At 44.4% G+C, this 16,172-nt stretch overlaps 1 long non-coding RNA gene across 8 annotated transcripts in view; it reads left to right on the top strand.

The window, feature by feature from the left end:
• The first annotated feature begins 1,528 nt into the window (after window positions 1–1,528).
• LOC142405772 (uncharacterized) overlaps window positions 1,529–16,172 on the top strand; it is a 265,132-nt gene continuing 250,488 nt past the window's right edge. For 6 of the 8 annotated variants that reach the window (XR_012774326.1, XR_012774332.1, XR_012774331.1 and 3 more), the window contains exons 1-2: window positions 1,529–1,726; window positions 5,127–5,432. This is a non-coding gene — a long non-coding RNA (uncharacterized LOC142405772). Of the gene's footprint in view, window positions 1,727–1,865; window positions 2,074–2,710; window positions 2,905–5,126; window positions 5,433–16,172 lie in introns of those variants that run through there. The other 2 variants (XR_012774325.1, XR_012774324.1) reach the window with 2 other exon arrangements.

Genomic DNA, 16,172 nt, shown 5'->3' with positions numbered 1-16,172 from the left:
GGATGGAAGTAATGAAAGGGCTGTGGTGCAGTCAACATTCCTCTTCCTCCCATGAAACTGATGAATTAAGAAAAACAAAAGAGAGGAGGTAGAAAAAGAAGAATGGATAAAACAACCATGGAAGTAGTGTAGATGGGAAGAATAAAAATCCAGGATTAGTGAAAAAGCCACAAATTGTGGGAAAGGAGAAACAGTCTGCAGAAAATAATTCAGAAGGAAATTGTAGAAGTGTTACGATAGTTGCTCCAGAGCACACAATGCAGAAGGGCAGAAGAGGAAAGTACGGTGAAAGGAATGGTAAAGAAGAATGAATATAGGGAGGTGTTTCACATGCTTGGTGTTAAACTGCGTTATGTATTATCATTTCATGTCAGAAAGCTAGAATGAAAAGCAACAGCAAAGTACATTGCAGCAGAATGTAGGAAGACAACGTTTGAGAGCAACACACATCACACACAGGGATGGAAGAGGTGGGGGCAGAAGGGAGGAGCTGGGGGCAGTTTCCCTGGGACAGTTGGGTAAAAAGGTTGATCCTGAAAGGGGAGTTATAAAACATTTTGAAGAACAAGACTTTGAGGCTGACAGCATTGGGTAGGAAGGAATGGTTTGAACGAAAGCTCCCAAACTAGGGAAGATGGGCAGGGGGGAAAGGAGCTGGAAGAAGGACAAGTTGGGCTGCTAGTGCGAACTGAAGGGAACTGGGAAGGGACGTAGGTGAGCAGGGGCTGTAGGTGGTGTCAACAGGATACCCAAGGATAAATACTGTGCCCTTCTTGTCTTGTTTTTTCCTCTCCTAAAAAAACACATCTCAGGAGCGTCCTCTGCTTTTTGACTTTGGAAAACTAGCCCTACCATGTCGGGTGTGGGCTGCTATTAATTACCAATTCCTGGTAACTTCTTCAAGGTTTCTTTTGTTTTTAAGGAAAAAAAGCAAGCTGCAACCGGGGCATCTTCAGAGCCGGTCAGCCTGCTCCAACAGGGCCTGATGGTGGGGGGCACTGGGAGGAGGACAGCACTCAGGGGTGCCCCGAGCCTCTGCCAGCACGCCCACCGGGAGCACCCACGGAGTGCACACACCATGCACCGCGCAGGCACCGTACGGACACCGTGCACACACTCGCAGTGCACACACTCACGGGACACTCACACGCGCTGCGCGTGCCCACGCAGTGCACACACTCACAGCACACACCGTGCACGCACGAGCACCCTCAACGCCCCCCTCCACGTGCACACACACACACACACACATACACGTGCAGACAAAGGGCGGCAGCTCCGTGTCCCCCCCGCCCCACCCCACCCGGCGGCAACCCCCGGCAGCGCTCCCGCCCTGCCGGCAGCCCCGGCCCCGCCGCCCCGACGTGGGGGTCCCGCTGCGAGCGGGGCCGGGCGGGCCGCCCCGCTTCCCCCCTGCCCTTGCCCGAGCGCGGGGCCGGGACGCTGGGAAGCGGGGTGGGCACCAGAAAGTTAGGCACCGGGGGGGCGGGCGGGGCGGGGGCGGAGGGGCCGCTCCCCCGCGCCTTTGTTCAGCGCCGCGGAGAGGACCCTCGGCGGGGCCGAGCCGGGCGCGCACGCACTCGCACCCACTCGCGCCCGCGCCCACGCCCCGGCCCGCAGCATGAGCCTGTCCCGCGGCCCCGCCGTCGCCACGGGGCCGCGGGGTGGGAAGGAGGAGGAGGAGGATTGAGGCGGAAGGTGTCTCTCCAGCCTCCCTCCCTCCAAGGTGAGTTGCAGCTCTGCTCCGCGCTTCTTTTGTCTCGGTGCGAGGCCGCCGCGCACCCCTGCCCCGCCCCGCCAAACTTTCGGCGGGGACCTCGGCGCCCCGACGGCGGCCCGCGGGCCGGGGCCGGGGGCCGGGGCCGGGGCCGGGGCCGGGCAGGGGTGCGGGGGCAGCCGCGGTTTCCGCCCGGGGCCGCGCCGCGGCTGCCGGCGGCGCCCGCGGCCGGCGTGCCCGTGGGGGCGGCCGGAGGGCAGGTGAAGGGGCCGTGGGGCCGTGGACGGCCCCCTCCTTCCCTTTTGGTTTCTTTGGGACGGATGCGGTCGGCCCCGTCTTTGCGCTTTACGCAACAGGTAGGGATGCCAGGGCTGGCCGCAGCGGTGGTGGCACGGAGCCGCGGCCAGGAGCTTTCGGGGGGCTTTTTTGTTACGGTCTCTGGAAGAGTGCAGAGGGGAGGGGGAGGAGAAGCAACAGTCTTCCCAAATTCCCCTTCAGTTGTTTATTTATGTACTTCCCGTGTCCATGCAAAAAGGGTTCGTTTCGCAACTCCGGAGGTTTGTTTTTTTTTTTTTTCTTTTTTTCTTTCTTTTAAACTTATTTTTCTTTATGTCCTGCGTTTGCCCGTCTCATTCCGGGAGATCAAACTGACCGAAACCAGATACCCAGAGGCTTGTCCTCACTGACAGTCGGGGGAATCCAAACAAAGAGGTGCATCTACCGGAAATAATGATTTGAGAGATGTTTCTCTCCCTTTCCACCCCCCACCCTCCCGCCTTGAATGAAATTGTTTTTTTTCTGGGAGGTTCAGTTCGAGGGAAGTTTTGCGCCGGAGACGGGGTCGGGGCTGAGGAGGGATGGAGAAGACGGAAAGTTGCGGCGGTGGGAGGAGGCGGGGGGCGAGGGCAGTGCGGGACCCCGGCTGCGCCCGGGCCGCGGGGGGAGCAGGGGCGCGGGGGACCTGCCGCCGCTGCCGGCTCTTTGTCTGCTCGGGCAACTTGAACAAAAGGAGAAACTCGGATGAACTCTCCATCTCTCCCTCTCCTCTCCCGGGTTATCTCGTCTTCGGCAACTTTATCCGGAGAGATTTACCCAACTTTCTCCGAGCTCTCCCGCCGCTTAAAAGTAAACAGCCCTGCTGTAGGCTCGTAAGGAAATCTGGTCTCGCAGTTTAAAGAAAGGAGAAGGTACGTTTGGACTTCGGGTTTATTGTTCTTTCTCGGCTCCCTGGTCGCCCGCAAGCTGCCCTCTGGGCTGGGAGTGCGCAGAGGAGGGAGGCTGCGGGCCGGCCGAGCCCTTTCTTTGTACTTTTCGGAGCACATGCAGGTATTTTTGGGGAGGGTAAGGCCGTCGTTCCGCCCTAGCTCCGGTCATGCAGGCTGGGGGGCACCACTCAGGGGGGGTCTTGCCTCCTCCTTTGTGCCTGCTTGGTATTTTGTTGTAGTGGTTTAATTTCTTTCTTTTGGGGGGGGGGGGAGGGAAGTGGGCTCAGAGAGCTTTCTGGGTCGGGCTGTGTTTTTAAGAGTTGGGACAGAGGAAAGCTGAAGCCGGGGAAAACTTCTTGGGATGGTAGGGAGTCCTGGGGGCCCTGGCCAAGGAGTGGGGGCTGTGGGGCGGGGCTGGGCAGGGCAGGGCGCAGCAGGGGCAAGGTGGGGGCTCCGCTGGGTGCCAGCCTGGGCCGGGGGGGACGGGGACACCACAGAGGGTCACACGTTGCTTCTGGGGGACCATCCCAGGGGAGCAAGGTGCGCCGAAGTGCGGAGGGACAATTTTAGGAGGGGAGGGACCAGAGGGAGGACTTTGGTCTTCCGAATGCATTCGTGATAGCGGAGAGGGAGAGTGGGAAGGGTCGGTCCAGGCTGGCCCTTCCTCGGCTTGTCTTCCCCTGCACAGTGCAGTCCACTTCGTCCCTTTGAAAAAGCAATAGTCGCCTTGGTTTTTGTGCCACTCTTTTTGGTATTCGCGCTTTCTAGAGCAGGCATTGCAACTTGAGAAAACTTACTCATGTGCTCTTCATGCTTTTCTTAATTATCTTGATTAATTTAGTGTCTTATTATTTCCCCTTCCATTTTTCTATGCTATGTAACAACTGCCACTTTTCCTCTTTTTTCATGCCAGTCTACTACTTTCCCTTTCCTGTGTTATTTTCTTGTCCCAATTTCCCAGTTGTCCCTCTCCCTCCTTAGATCTATCTGTTTCAGAATTTCTGAAGTCTCTACCTTTCCACTTTCTGTTGTCACTCATTCTCCTTCTTTCTGGTCCCATTCCACTTATTCTTCTACCTATATGCTTGCTTGCATTTCCCATGAAAAAGTCCTTTTGCCAGGATCTTTCTTTTCATGCATGTGTAGATACGCTCAGGTTTCTCCTGATGTGATGCAAACATAAAAGCTTCTTCTCATTCCCTCTTCTAAAATTATTCTTCTGTGGTCTGTCCTATGTGCATGTTACTCAGTTACGCAGACAGAGCTTCTAGCAAAAATTCTTGTGCATCCACCAATATTCACCTTCTCCTTTCTTCTTGTCTTTATCTCAGTGCACATGCATCTTCCAGTCTCTAAAAGCTTATTCTACTTCCTCTCCCTTGTCCTTGGTGTGGAAGTTTGTTCTTTCCCCTTTCCCCCACTCCAGCTTGGTAGACCCAACACTGTTCTTCACATCGTTATTCCCTCCTGTGCAGTGTACTCAAACTTTTCTCTCCATTCCTCATATTCCCCTTCCCAACCTAAGCAAAAATTTGCTGTTGGTACTTCTGATGGAATGGCACAGCAGGGGTACCAGCATAGACAGGCGCGGGTTTGGCTGCTTTGGCTTGCTCCTTGCTGGGCCAAGTATCAACAGTGGTGCTTGTTGCCCAAGCCCTGGCTGCAGTAGCACGTCTGCTGGTGGAGGTGCTGTGAGGGGACACTGAGCCAGGGCTAAGGGGGGAGAAAAGATCACCATTAAGTTCTCTCCTCCACCATCCTGATATGTTTCCTTCAAAAGGGTTGACGAGTTTTATTTTTGCTACTTGGGGCTTTTTTATTGACTTATTCTTTTCATGAGTTTTGAAATACCTGCCAGGGCAGTTGAAGAGCCTTTATATTACCTTCCTTTCCTGGCACTTCAGCGCTTTCTGTAATGTAAGACTGTACAATGTGTAGAGAAATATGAAAGCCTTTTTCTTAAAGCATTGAAAGTACAAGAGCGACAGCATCCAGCTCGATTCTTCTGTTACACTCCAGCCTGGTGATGTTTTTAAAGTGAAATGCCGTCACCAGGCTTTGAGTTTAGGATGTGTCTAAATCTGTGAAGAAATATGTATTTGAAATTATTCAGAAGAATGTAACTTTATATTTGTATGTTAGTCCCCGAGTGGTGCAGCAGAGTTACTGTGCTGAACTAACACTTCTTCCTCTTATTTGAACAGGTCAAAACATGGGTGTCAGGAAAATGGGATGGTTGCCAAAACGCCAGTCTGTGATGGGTGCCATATTGCATTATTCTTTGAGTGGTGGAATACAGCTTGGGATTCTTCAGGGGTGGTTAACGTGGTACAAACTGTACCGTACAGCTGCTGAACGTCTTAACCGTTTGGATTCATACATAACTTAATGGGCTCCTGGAAGAAGTGGAAGAGGCTCTTGCCAAAACTTGAGGATATTGTGGAAAATGTTGCTGAGACCCTTTTGGATTATATCGCCATCTGACATCAAGGTCCTGCAGCTGAGGAAAGGTATGCTTCTCCCCTGTTGCAAAAATACTCTGTCTCGTACATCAAAATACTAAGCACACCGTCTTCGTTTTAAAAAAACCTTGCTTTGTAACCTTTTATTTTTTTTGTCTTTGCCTTGCTGCTGACACCTACCAATAGTTTTGAGTGGTGTAATCTGACAGAAATGCCTTACTAATGGTTTGGCAATGTTTATATCTTAAACGTAGAAGGAAAAACTGAACATGAAAGTATTTTTGTTTTCAGAGTTAACTGATATTTTCAAGGTAATGACTTCATTGGCTGTAGGAGCGCTTAGCAGCTCTAGAAAATCAGACTAGTTAACTTTTAAGAAAAATAAGCTAAAACCAATTTAAACAAAGCATTTTCCACAATTACGATCTTCCAAATAGCCGACTTTGTTTAAGACGTGTTACTATTTTGAGTTGAACTCAAGAAAACAACCTTCTATTATTTAACCTCTCTTCTTCCAAATAGCAACAAAAATCTTATGGATGGCTTGTATGCAGGAGACAGCAAATAGAAATATTTCACTTAAAAATTCAAGGAATTCTTTTGTTTCCTATGTTTTTAAAGTTTTGATTTAAGGCTTCTTGCAGAGCGTGTTTGCATCCTGAATGTCCTAGTACTGTGAAAGTCTATTGAATGCAGACAGTGCTCAGTTTTCTTGTTATTGTATGAGATAACTGATGTACAAAAATGAAATGAAAACTAGTGGAGAAAACAAGCTGTTAAAGAGTTATTCATGAATAACAAATTATTCTTGAATCTAGATTAAGTGTTAATCCAGCGGTGAGGAAATCATTGAGCCCCTTACTGAACTATGAAAATTGCAAAGCAAATTTTAAAACTATTTAAAATCGGTTCCTTTTACACCTGTTTTGTGCACTTCGTATTTATAGCTGAAAATGAATGACATGAAGATAGTTGGTTTTGCTGCATATTTCACCTCATCTGATTGGTTCCAGCCTATACCATATGTAGGGCAGACAAGTATTCATAATCTTAAGAAAAGTGCTGAGCTGGCTGGCCTACTTTAGAGCAATAGAAATCTGAACGCATAATCACTTGTTATCCTTTCCACTTGTAAACAGAGATACAAGAAGCAATACCGTCCTAATTTCCTGGTTCTGACTGTGTTTTAATAAAGACTTACTCTTAATTTTCTTGATTATTGAGGATAAGCTTTTTGTTGTGTACTGAACGCAATTAATGTACATTTAGATTTCCATTCTTAACAGTGTTCTGCATTTATACTGTTTTTGAACTTTGCATGACTTAAGTTAGCCACATGAAAGTCTTTATTTTGAAGTCTCAGAAAAGGAAAGTCTTAGGCTGTTTGTGGAAAGAAGAAAAAAAGAATAGTAAATGGATTGTGCTGGATAAAAATATTTAGAGCTGCTATCTAGTGTCATCTTGGAAAAGAAGCCCAGTCATTATGTCTCTGTATTTAAAAGAAACCAAAACTGCATTCCTTTTTCCTTTCTGTGCAGATTTTCTTCTTGTTCACTTTCTTCTCAGGCACTTGCCGCTCTTTAGGAAAACTAAACTGGACAGAAAAAGTGCACTTCATTTATCTACATGAAAGCCATTCATTTTCATTAACACTGAAAACTGAAGTGAATTTTTACTTACAGTTAATGTAAATAGAGACAACTCCTTATCTTAGCTTAATGTGAGAGTTTGTGTAGGTTGAATTTCATCATTGCCATAGGATTCAGGATATATTATGCAAATTATTAGATATTTTTGTGTTTGTTTATACCTGGAACATTTCAAACATTAATAACTCGGTGACAAAACTGTTAAGATTTAAAGAGAAGGAATACAATTTGTCTGTCTTCAAATTTCTTTGGTCTGTTTCCAATAAAATGAAAAGAAGCATTCTCGTATTCGGAGATAAGATCTGCAGAGAGAGGAAAAGTAGGGCCAGCTCGGAAACGTTTAGCGCGGTAGTTCCCATCTGGTAGGTGTGCTGCGTTGGTGGGAGGCGAGACCCTTGCAGGGCTTGCACAGGGTTGGGGAAAATGCTTTTTGCAGGCCCTGGCTGGAGTGTCTCTGTACCTTTCTCCTGGGAGCAGTCCCAGCAAAAGGGGCAGCAACAGCAGGCGAGGCAAGTGATGGATGGAGGCTGAGCACTGCGGGGAAGGAGCAGCACCTGGGCCCTAGGAGGGGCAATGGGGAGCACCTGCCTTAACTGGGGCAGGAAGCAGCCCTGCTGCCTTTGGTGGGGGCTGGCTGTGAGGAGCTGCTGCTTGACAGGAGGGTTCCAGGTATGTGAGCCTTAACGCTGTAGCTCTAAAGTGTGTGAAAAGGATTGTTCCTGTGGTTTGTCCCTGGTTACAATTGGGCCATTGCTTGCTTTGCTTGTGACTGTCCTGGAAGGTGATGGAAGACCTTGCAGGTGTCATGGGCAGTACGGGCTTGGGGGTGAGCTCTGAACTCCCTCTCACAAGCCTGCCCTGGGATGTGTCGTTGTTAAGCTGGTAGCAGAACTTATACCTAAACCAAATTAAACCAAGTCCAGACAGTCTGAGCAGCGGTTCCTCCTTTCAACTGTGCTCTCAGTTAAGAAGGTCTTCTAGCTAATGCACTTTGTTGCACGAGAAAGTGTCTTGCTCCGTGTAATTGAGGTGAGACTAACCATGGGGATGTCTCAGGCCAATGGAGCACAAGTGTGGAAGAGATTTAACAGGCTGCAAGAAGTGCTTTTACAGTGTGTTGTGGGTAGGTGAATTGCAGTGCTGGAGTTGTGTGTTGTGAGGAATGGGCAGAGGAGAAAAGGGCAGGTTTTGTAACTTCTGGGTTTTTAGGTAGCAGATGGAGGAGGTGATATATAGAGTAACTTCCTATCAATGAACGTCTAGGAAGGTAGAAAGGAAAATGCAATAAGGACTTTATTTTATTTCTTTGATTGTTCCTTCCCTTTAGTTGAAGTGGTTTTTTGGGGGGCATGAACTCCAGAATTCTTAAGTGAGGTAGAAATTTCTGTAGACCTGTGTGTGCCCCACTGGTTCCTGATACAAAATGGAGACCGGGATGCTTTCCTGAGGGCCTGCTGCCTTTCAGTCCTCCAGTGGGATGCCCTGCTCCTGGCAGTGCAGGACAAAGGAGCTTCCTTCTCTGGAGGCTTTACCAGAGCATCCTCCTTCGGATTGCAGAGGTACAGTTTGACTCTTGAGTAAAACTTTGGGAGAAAGCTTTTAGAAATACGATTGTTAGTCCCTGAAAGGGCTTTCAAACAGGCTTGTGCAATTATGAGGAGGATGGCATGGTAAGTAGTGACTTTGTGCTCCTCACCGGGAAGGTGAGGTAGAAGCTGTAGGACAGGGCATATTTCTAGAATGGAGCTGGCTTTGTAGCTTTGTTTCCATAGAAAATGGTATTGATAACAGTGTCTGTTTTTTTCTCTTTATTTTGCTCAATGCTCGTTGAATCTCATGTGCTTAATTGTATAGCTTCATATAGTAGAAATCATAACTGCAAATATGATGTTTTCTTTTTTTATTTCTCTGCTTTCACTTGTTTGTCGCCTTATAAGGTAACTTGAGGTACAATACTCTTACAGAATCGGTATAAGCATTGGGTATGGTTTGTTTCTTTTCAGCTTGTGTGAGCAAATTTGGCGAGAGAGGTAGAAGAAAGTCGACCAAGGCTGGAAGGCGAGAGTTGCCACTTGAAATCTGGGGGGTTCACACCCCTCCATTCTATTACAGTTATAATTGAGAAATACTTGCATGAAAACTTATAATGAAAAGGAACCTTCCAACATGTGAGCTGCTTTCTGTAAAATGCTATCAGTTATGTCAGGACAGAGGCATATGGTGTCTGGAATAGTTTTCTTTATCTTGATTGGATTTATTTTATGTAGCAAGAAGCTTTCCAACTCACTAACAGATTCTATTTTGATTCTTTTTTTTTTTTTTTTTTTACTGGCATTGTCATAACATGAAAGTTGTCACAAACTATTTGTGAAGCCTGACGTAGGGTGCTATTGTGCTTGATATCTTGACCTTTTCTTGATTAAAATGCATGGACATGTTTGGGTTTAGTAGGGGGAAGTGAATAAGATGGGGGATTAAGAATATTTTAACACAAATTAATTGTGGTCTTGGTGCGAGGACAGGGACAGTGCTGCCTCTGAAAGTTTATGAGACTACTGCAAGTGTGGATTCTGTATTTATATCTATGAATACTGTAGATTAGTGAGAACATATTGCATTTAATTCTGTACAAAGAAGAAAGAAGAGAAAAATGCTCATACCTAGTCTAAATGTGCATGCTCCTGCTAAAAATAGCAAAATGATTACTTTTTTTTTGTACTTAGAAACTAAAAAGAAGCTACCCTTCTCCTATTTAGGAACGATGTTGCCACCTCGTGAAATATACTGCATTTTGATACATCTTAAATGTTCCACTATACATTTTTCTGTCACTTTTCTGCATGTGTGGGTTTTTTTTTTTTTAACGTGTTCCTAAAGCATTTTGTACATCAAATGATTTGTGTGGTGTTGCTCTGGATGTCGGCATTACTGTGAGATGAGTGTGGTGTTGCTCTGGATGTCGGCATTACTTCCCCTTCAGAGATGAGGGAGAGCAGTGAAGTAGAACCACGAATGTTTGCATGGGATTCCCTGCAGGCATGGGAGGTGTGTGGGCGTGGAGGGGGAAGACACGTGGTTGTCATAAAACTTAATAAGTGGGCAATGGGAGGGGGTATTCTGGGCCGATAAGGATGGAGTCTGACTTAGTTGTGAGCCAGTGATGATCGGTGAGGAAAGGAAGTGGTTGTGGCATCTTGAAAACTAGGGCTAGTCACTAGTGATTGATGCAATAGAGAAAGGAGATTTTGTGGGAATGGATGAGAAGCTGTTTGTCATAATTTATGTGTCTGGAGGCCTGTGCCATCAGACCATTTCTAATGGGAAAATGTAGTGAAATCTTTAAATGGCTGTAGCATAGGTTATAAATATCTCGGGGATCAGTAGTACTGGCTTCTTTTTGGCGTATGATAAAATTGTTTCCTTGTACACCATTAAGCAGAAACAAGTTAACTTTAGCTTTGCATGTTTTGAATTAAATTTGCTCCCAAAATAACTGCAATCTTCAGTTGAGGATACAAGTTAGCTTCTTCTGTTTAGCTTTGCAATACTGTGCAAGGCAAAAATCATTTAGGTAAGTGGTTCAGGAATTGCATATGTTGTTCTGAGATTATCTCAGAGGTGAGACTTTGTGTGGCTGCTCGTTTAGTTATCTTTCAGAATTTGCAAATGGGTTTTTGGTTGGTATCAGTGTTGCTCTGTGCATATATGCTCTGAAAATAATAAAAGTTGTGATGTCTCCAGAATACCTAAGAAGGTACCCTAGATTATGCAGCAAACACTGAGGTGTATCTAAGCAACTCGCTGCTTTTGTGCAGGCTGGTGTAGTGCCACGCAGGGTGTTAATTTAGGCCTGTAAGCTACTTTAACTGTATAATGGTGCTACTGGACTTGATCGGTTAGTTGTTGCTTCTCAGCTGAGCTTGCATATGATGTGGCTTCAGCTCTGCTGGTGCTGGAGCTGACCTGAGCTGGCAGTGTCTCAGAGGGCTTTTCCCTGGCCTCCCTTGTGGGGTGTGAACATGGACTCAGTTGTGCTTTGTAGAGAAGCTGTTGTTTAAAGGCTTTGGGCTTCGAGTGTTGGAAACTGCAAAGGTGTTGGAAGAGACACTCTTCCCCTTACGGAAGGTGTGTAGCCTTGTTGGTAAAAAACAGAAGGTAAGATAGATGATGAAAGGTGTGCTATCTCTGAGGCTTAAGCTTGCCATATTCAAAGTTTTATGATGCAATATAGACAGTAGCTTTATTCATTCGAGCTCCTGGACTGGACCTGTAGAGCATGTTTAGGCATGGGTCCTTACTGAAAAACAGACACTGGAAGGAAGGTTGCTTCTGGTTCACAACTTCATGTTTTCAGTGGCTTACTTTTTTTGTTTATTGAAATTCATTACACTTATGTTTCTTTCATTCCTTCTTTTGCAATTCTGAACCCAAAAGCTTGTTCTTTATCATGTAGATACCTTTCAGCTTCAGGACTTGTATACATTATTTTTATTGTTGTAAATTTATGCATTACGTGGCTTCATCAGTTTAAAGCTTTCCTTTTGCATATGGTTAAAATCTGTGTCCTAGATCATGGTTTGGTTTATCAGATTTGGATTAACTGCTATTTCTTCTTTTTAAATAGCTTCTTCTCCATGGTATCAACACCTGATATTTGAATATTATCATCCATCTTCAGGACACTTTGATGCATGAGCATTTCCAGCCTAATTTAGTTGATGATTTGAATGCATTGTGAAAAACTTTGTTTAAATTGAGAGAAAAGTTGAGTGATTATTGCTTTTAAAGCATAAATGGGAGCACAGCCTGCAAAAACAAATTAGCTGTCCCTGTAAAAATCTATATTGTCAACTTAGTTACTCTCTATACACCAGCTATGGGAGTTAGCTAGAGAGGGTTTGATGTATATCTCCTGCAGGAATTCCAGCACTTGGGCCGTGGAGGAAGGGGGCTATAACTTGGTATATGTTCATGACAGCAGTTCACCTAGTAATAGGACTGAAAAGGAAGTTTTAAAGGCAACAGTAAGAGAAAGTTGCTCCCTCTTCCCAAAGAAATAAATGGACAATTTGCTTAATGTCCGTTGAGATTGGTTTTGGACCACACAATACATCTAGATGCAAGATTAATTAGATGCTAGTTTATTTTAAATGTGTTATTTAAATGCATACTTAACACCTTCCTTGTATGCATTTTAGTGTATAGTAGCTTAAAACTAATACCTGAAATATTTTCATCAGCCAGTTTGAGTTACCCAGTACACTTTTTTCCTGTTTAGCCACCAACACTTGAGCTGCTGTGTCTAAATCCAGTCATCTGGGTCAATTTTCAGCAGAGCCGAATAATAGTTGCTATTGACTTCAGTGGTGATATGGACCATTGGGGGTTTTGGAAAAGCAAGTCAGACACCAGAGCCTTTGTGTGTGTGTGTGTATACACATACATTACATGCTTATATTTTAGATATAAATATATATATACAGACATGTACACATGCACACCATACAGTCCAAAAACAAAGGTGTGGTGCCTGAGGCAGCTTCGTGAAGGAGATGGGTGGGTTTTCCCCTCTGAAGCAGTGTCTAGTACATTCCCAGACTTCGCCTCTGTCGTCTTGTGTTGGTGGTCTTCTAAGCTGTGTTGCCTTTTTGTTTTGTTTTCTACGTACTCAAAATGAAATATGTGCCCTGTTCCAATTTACCAGCTTGTTTCATAAAATACATCCTGCATGTAAATTCTGATCAGTCAAAAAACATATAATGGAAAAATGTCTATTGAATTAGTAGTGATCAGGTATATACTGAAAGAATTCACTGTAATCAGTTGTAAAACACTTTATCTCTATCTCGGGCATACTGCTCACTCCTCCCCTTCCCTCCCCCAAAAGACACCACTGAAAAGCAGCATGGCATGTCTGAAGTGGAGCTCTGACAAACACTAAAAAAATACGTTTTTTAACTGGTAATCAATCTGGCTTAACTTTTTAATGTGTTTATGTATAATGTATATATGTATGTACATACCTATATATGTTGGTTTGATGGAATTCATTGCTTTAAATTATGCACAGTGTAATACTTGAAGTGGCTAGAGGAAATTTTTTTTTTTAATATCTTGTTTTAACATCTTCAGTAAGAATTGTTGTGAGTGCCACCAAAACTATGTGTGGAATGTTACTTGTTGTGGACTTCACGCAGGGTAGATGTATTAGTGGCTCTCTGTTTGAGACAAGTGAAAGGTTGTTTGCAAAGGAAGACTAGAACCATTCCCAGACTGATTTCTTTGCATTTGCAAATGCAAAGAAATCAATCTACTGCTTTGACCTTGGATTGCGTGTTGCAGTTGAAATAGTTTTTTGCCCTGAACACTGTTGCAAAAGGCAGTAAGTTAAGATACCATGGATCAGAGTGAGAGTAGGACAGAAGAGGCAGAATAAGAATTCTTTTGCAGACTTGTGTGTTTGCGATTGTTGCCCAGGGTTATGCATCTTGAGCCTTTTCTTAGTGTTAGTACAGTCCTGTGAAGCATGGTTAGGCTGTCCAATAACTGTGTAGGAGACCATATTCTAGACATTGGAAAATGTCTATAGCATTATTAAAAATAAGGATTTGCAGACACACTGTAGTCTGGTAGATAGTTTCTGAACATGAAAGGGAGGGGAGCTCTGGTTTGTTGCTCTGCTGTATCAGAAATGGTGTATCTGAGTGATGATTGCTGAATTAAAGCAGCGTATGTTCTAGGCTTCTGTTGTTTAGTGTGAGTAGTGCTGTGCAAACAGCCCAGGAATTGCCAGGAGCCATTTTGCATATAACATTTGCTCTTGTTGTTTTCTACCATGGGCAGTGGTTTATGGCCATGATTTGTGTTGGAGGAGTAGGGTGTCTATTCTTATTTTTTTATTCTGAATGCTTCCTGGCTGAAGAGAGCTATGAAGTAGACCCTGTTATTTCAGGTCAGTGCCTGGATTAACTTCTTGGCAAAAACTTGTTATGGATCGTATACTGCCATCACCACAAAACACAGTAAGTGAAATAGAGTATCTCTAGTTCTGCTTAGGTAAGATCAATTTCTTCTGTGAAAAACAAAAAGAGAATCTCTGTGGAGAGGCAGGGGTTGAATATAGTTTAATAACCACTTGCCAGAAAGATACTTGATAGGAGTTAGCTTTTGAGGGAGATGCAGCCACTTAGCATGTCTCTCTCAAGAGAAGCAGGGTGCACTGATTGGAAGAATACTGGCATATCTGTTGGACAACAAATGCTGTCATATGTATTTTCAGTGAATTTTGACTTAATCCGCTTCTTGTCTGGGTGTTCAAAGATGAGAAATACAGACTCTGAGGAACATTGCTGTGAAGAGTTGATGCCTGCATTTGGGCATAGGGCCATACTTGCTGTATAGCAGAGCTGGCAAAATCTATAGGCATTACTAGCTGTCTTATTTTTGTTTTCCCAAGTGGGAAGGAGAACAAACAATTCATTAAGCATAATAGAATATTTAATTTCTTTTACAGTTTTTGGTTCTTGTCCTGTCTTGGTTCTCCAATTCTTGGATTTAGAATTGCTACGCTAGCTGCACATGCCTTACTATTTTATGTTGAAATTGAAATAAGTAGAAATTGTATTTGAAGAAATTCGGCATAAGAGTTCTGAATCAGTTAATATTAATCTTAAAATGAAATCTCATACTTCAAGGGTCAAAGTCTTTCATTTGGGGAATATCATCAGTATAGAAGCTTTCTGTATGTTTTAACTGAAATGGTCTCTAATTTATGCTTGATTCTTCTGCTAGGTTAATGTTAATTAGTTTAACATATCACTCATAAAAGATGTCATAGTTGAGTCATTGTGTAGGTAACAAATCTTGCAGTGGCTAGCAATGAAGAAATATTACCTCTATTAAACCCACACTTAAACCGTGGAGTCGGTAAGGACTCATGACATTTTGCAGTCATCCAGCTTAATGCATTTTAATGCCTACAGTGGTGTGAGGTTTTTTCTTTGGGGGTGGGGGGTGGGGGATAAGCAAGTGAGGCAGAGCTTTCAGATTATGCAGTACAGTATATAGTGTAGCCTGTGCCAAGTGAGAAATCCGGTAGCAATGCTGGAGTTAGGGTTGGATACTGTAACACTGATTTAACCTTAAAAAAAATCTGTCCAGTGTTGGGTTACCCAAAGAAAGCATATATAAACAGTGGTAAAAAAGCTCAAATCTGCTTATATTCAGAACCCAAGTAATTTGATATTAACACAGCTAAACATTTATGAGTATGCATGCTTGGACTTAGCTAAGTAGTTTCATCTATCTCTGCCCTGAGAGAAGCATTAGAACTGGGCCTAAGTAGAAGGCAAATTTCAGTTGTAATTGTGAAGTGGTCAGTGTGACTCCATAATCTTTTTTTTTCAAAATAATCCCCCAGCCTCTCTGAGGAGCTGATGGTGTGGTGCTGCCAACATAGCTGTGAGCCTGCGCCAAGTCCTGGCATCCTGCTCGGCTGTTACAGGTATTCCAGGGTCCAGGATGGGCAAGGCAAGTTAGTCTGATCAGACCACTAACCAAAAGATGCTGTCCACGTTTACTTATTTAAACCATGAGCATTTGAATGGCAATGAGCAATTGAATAAGTGTTTTGAGTGCTGCTGCTTTCCCTGCCTGAGGAAGCCTGGGTGAGCGGAAGGTCTCAGGTCTTGAGAGTTGGTGGAGTTTCACTTGAACAGCACATGCAGGCATGGTCAAGAGACAAGGACTTCGCATCAGAAATGTTAACACGAAAATGTTTAAAACTCCTCCATTGCTAAAGGCCATAAGCACTTACATGGTACAGGAGGAAGGCAGTCCCTCCACAATGTGGCAGAGAACATCTGAAACTTTGCAGGGCACCTACTAGTGCATCTCAGAAATCATAGACTAACCAAACAGATGTGTTTGCTTGCAGATTGTGTGTTTGATTCCCTATGAACCAGATTATTGTAGCTTTGTGGCCAGGTAAACATGATAAGGTTGATCTGAGAAAAGAAGGGTTACCACCTTGTAATGAAATGCAAGTAAACAGCCAACATGTTCTGTCATCTCAGTCTGAACATCGGAAGAAACTAGGTTACATCTTTTAATCTTTAAGTATCCCGCTAAATTCAGTGTT

This window comes from Mycteria americana, chromosome 2 (genome assembly GCF_035582795.1).
Source record: "Mycteria americana isolate JAX WOST 10 ecotype Jacksonville Zoo and Gardens chromosome 2, USCA_MyAme_1.0, whole genome shotgun sequence".
In the NCBI taxonomy this organism is placed as follows: Eukaryota; Metazoa; Chordata; class Aves; order Ciconiiformes; family Ciconiidae; genus Mycteria; species Mycteria americana.
Note: the sequence above shows the minus strand (reverse complement) of the source record. Positions and strands in the feature narration are given on the sequence as shown.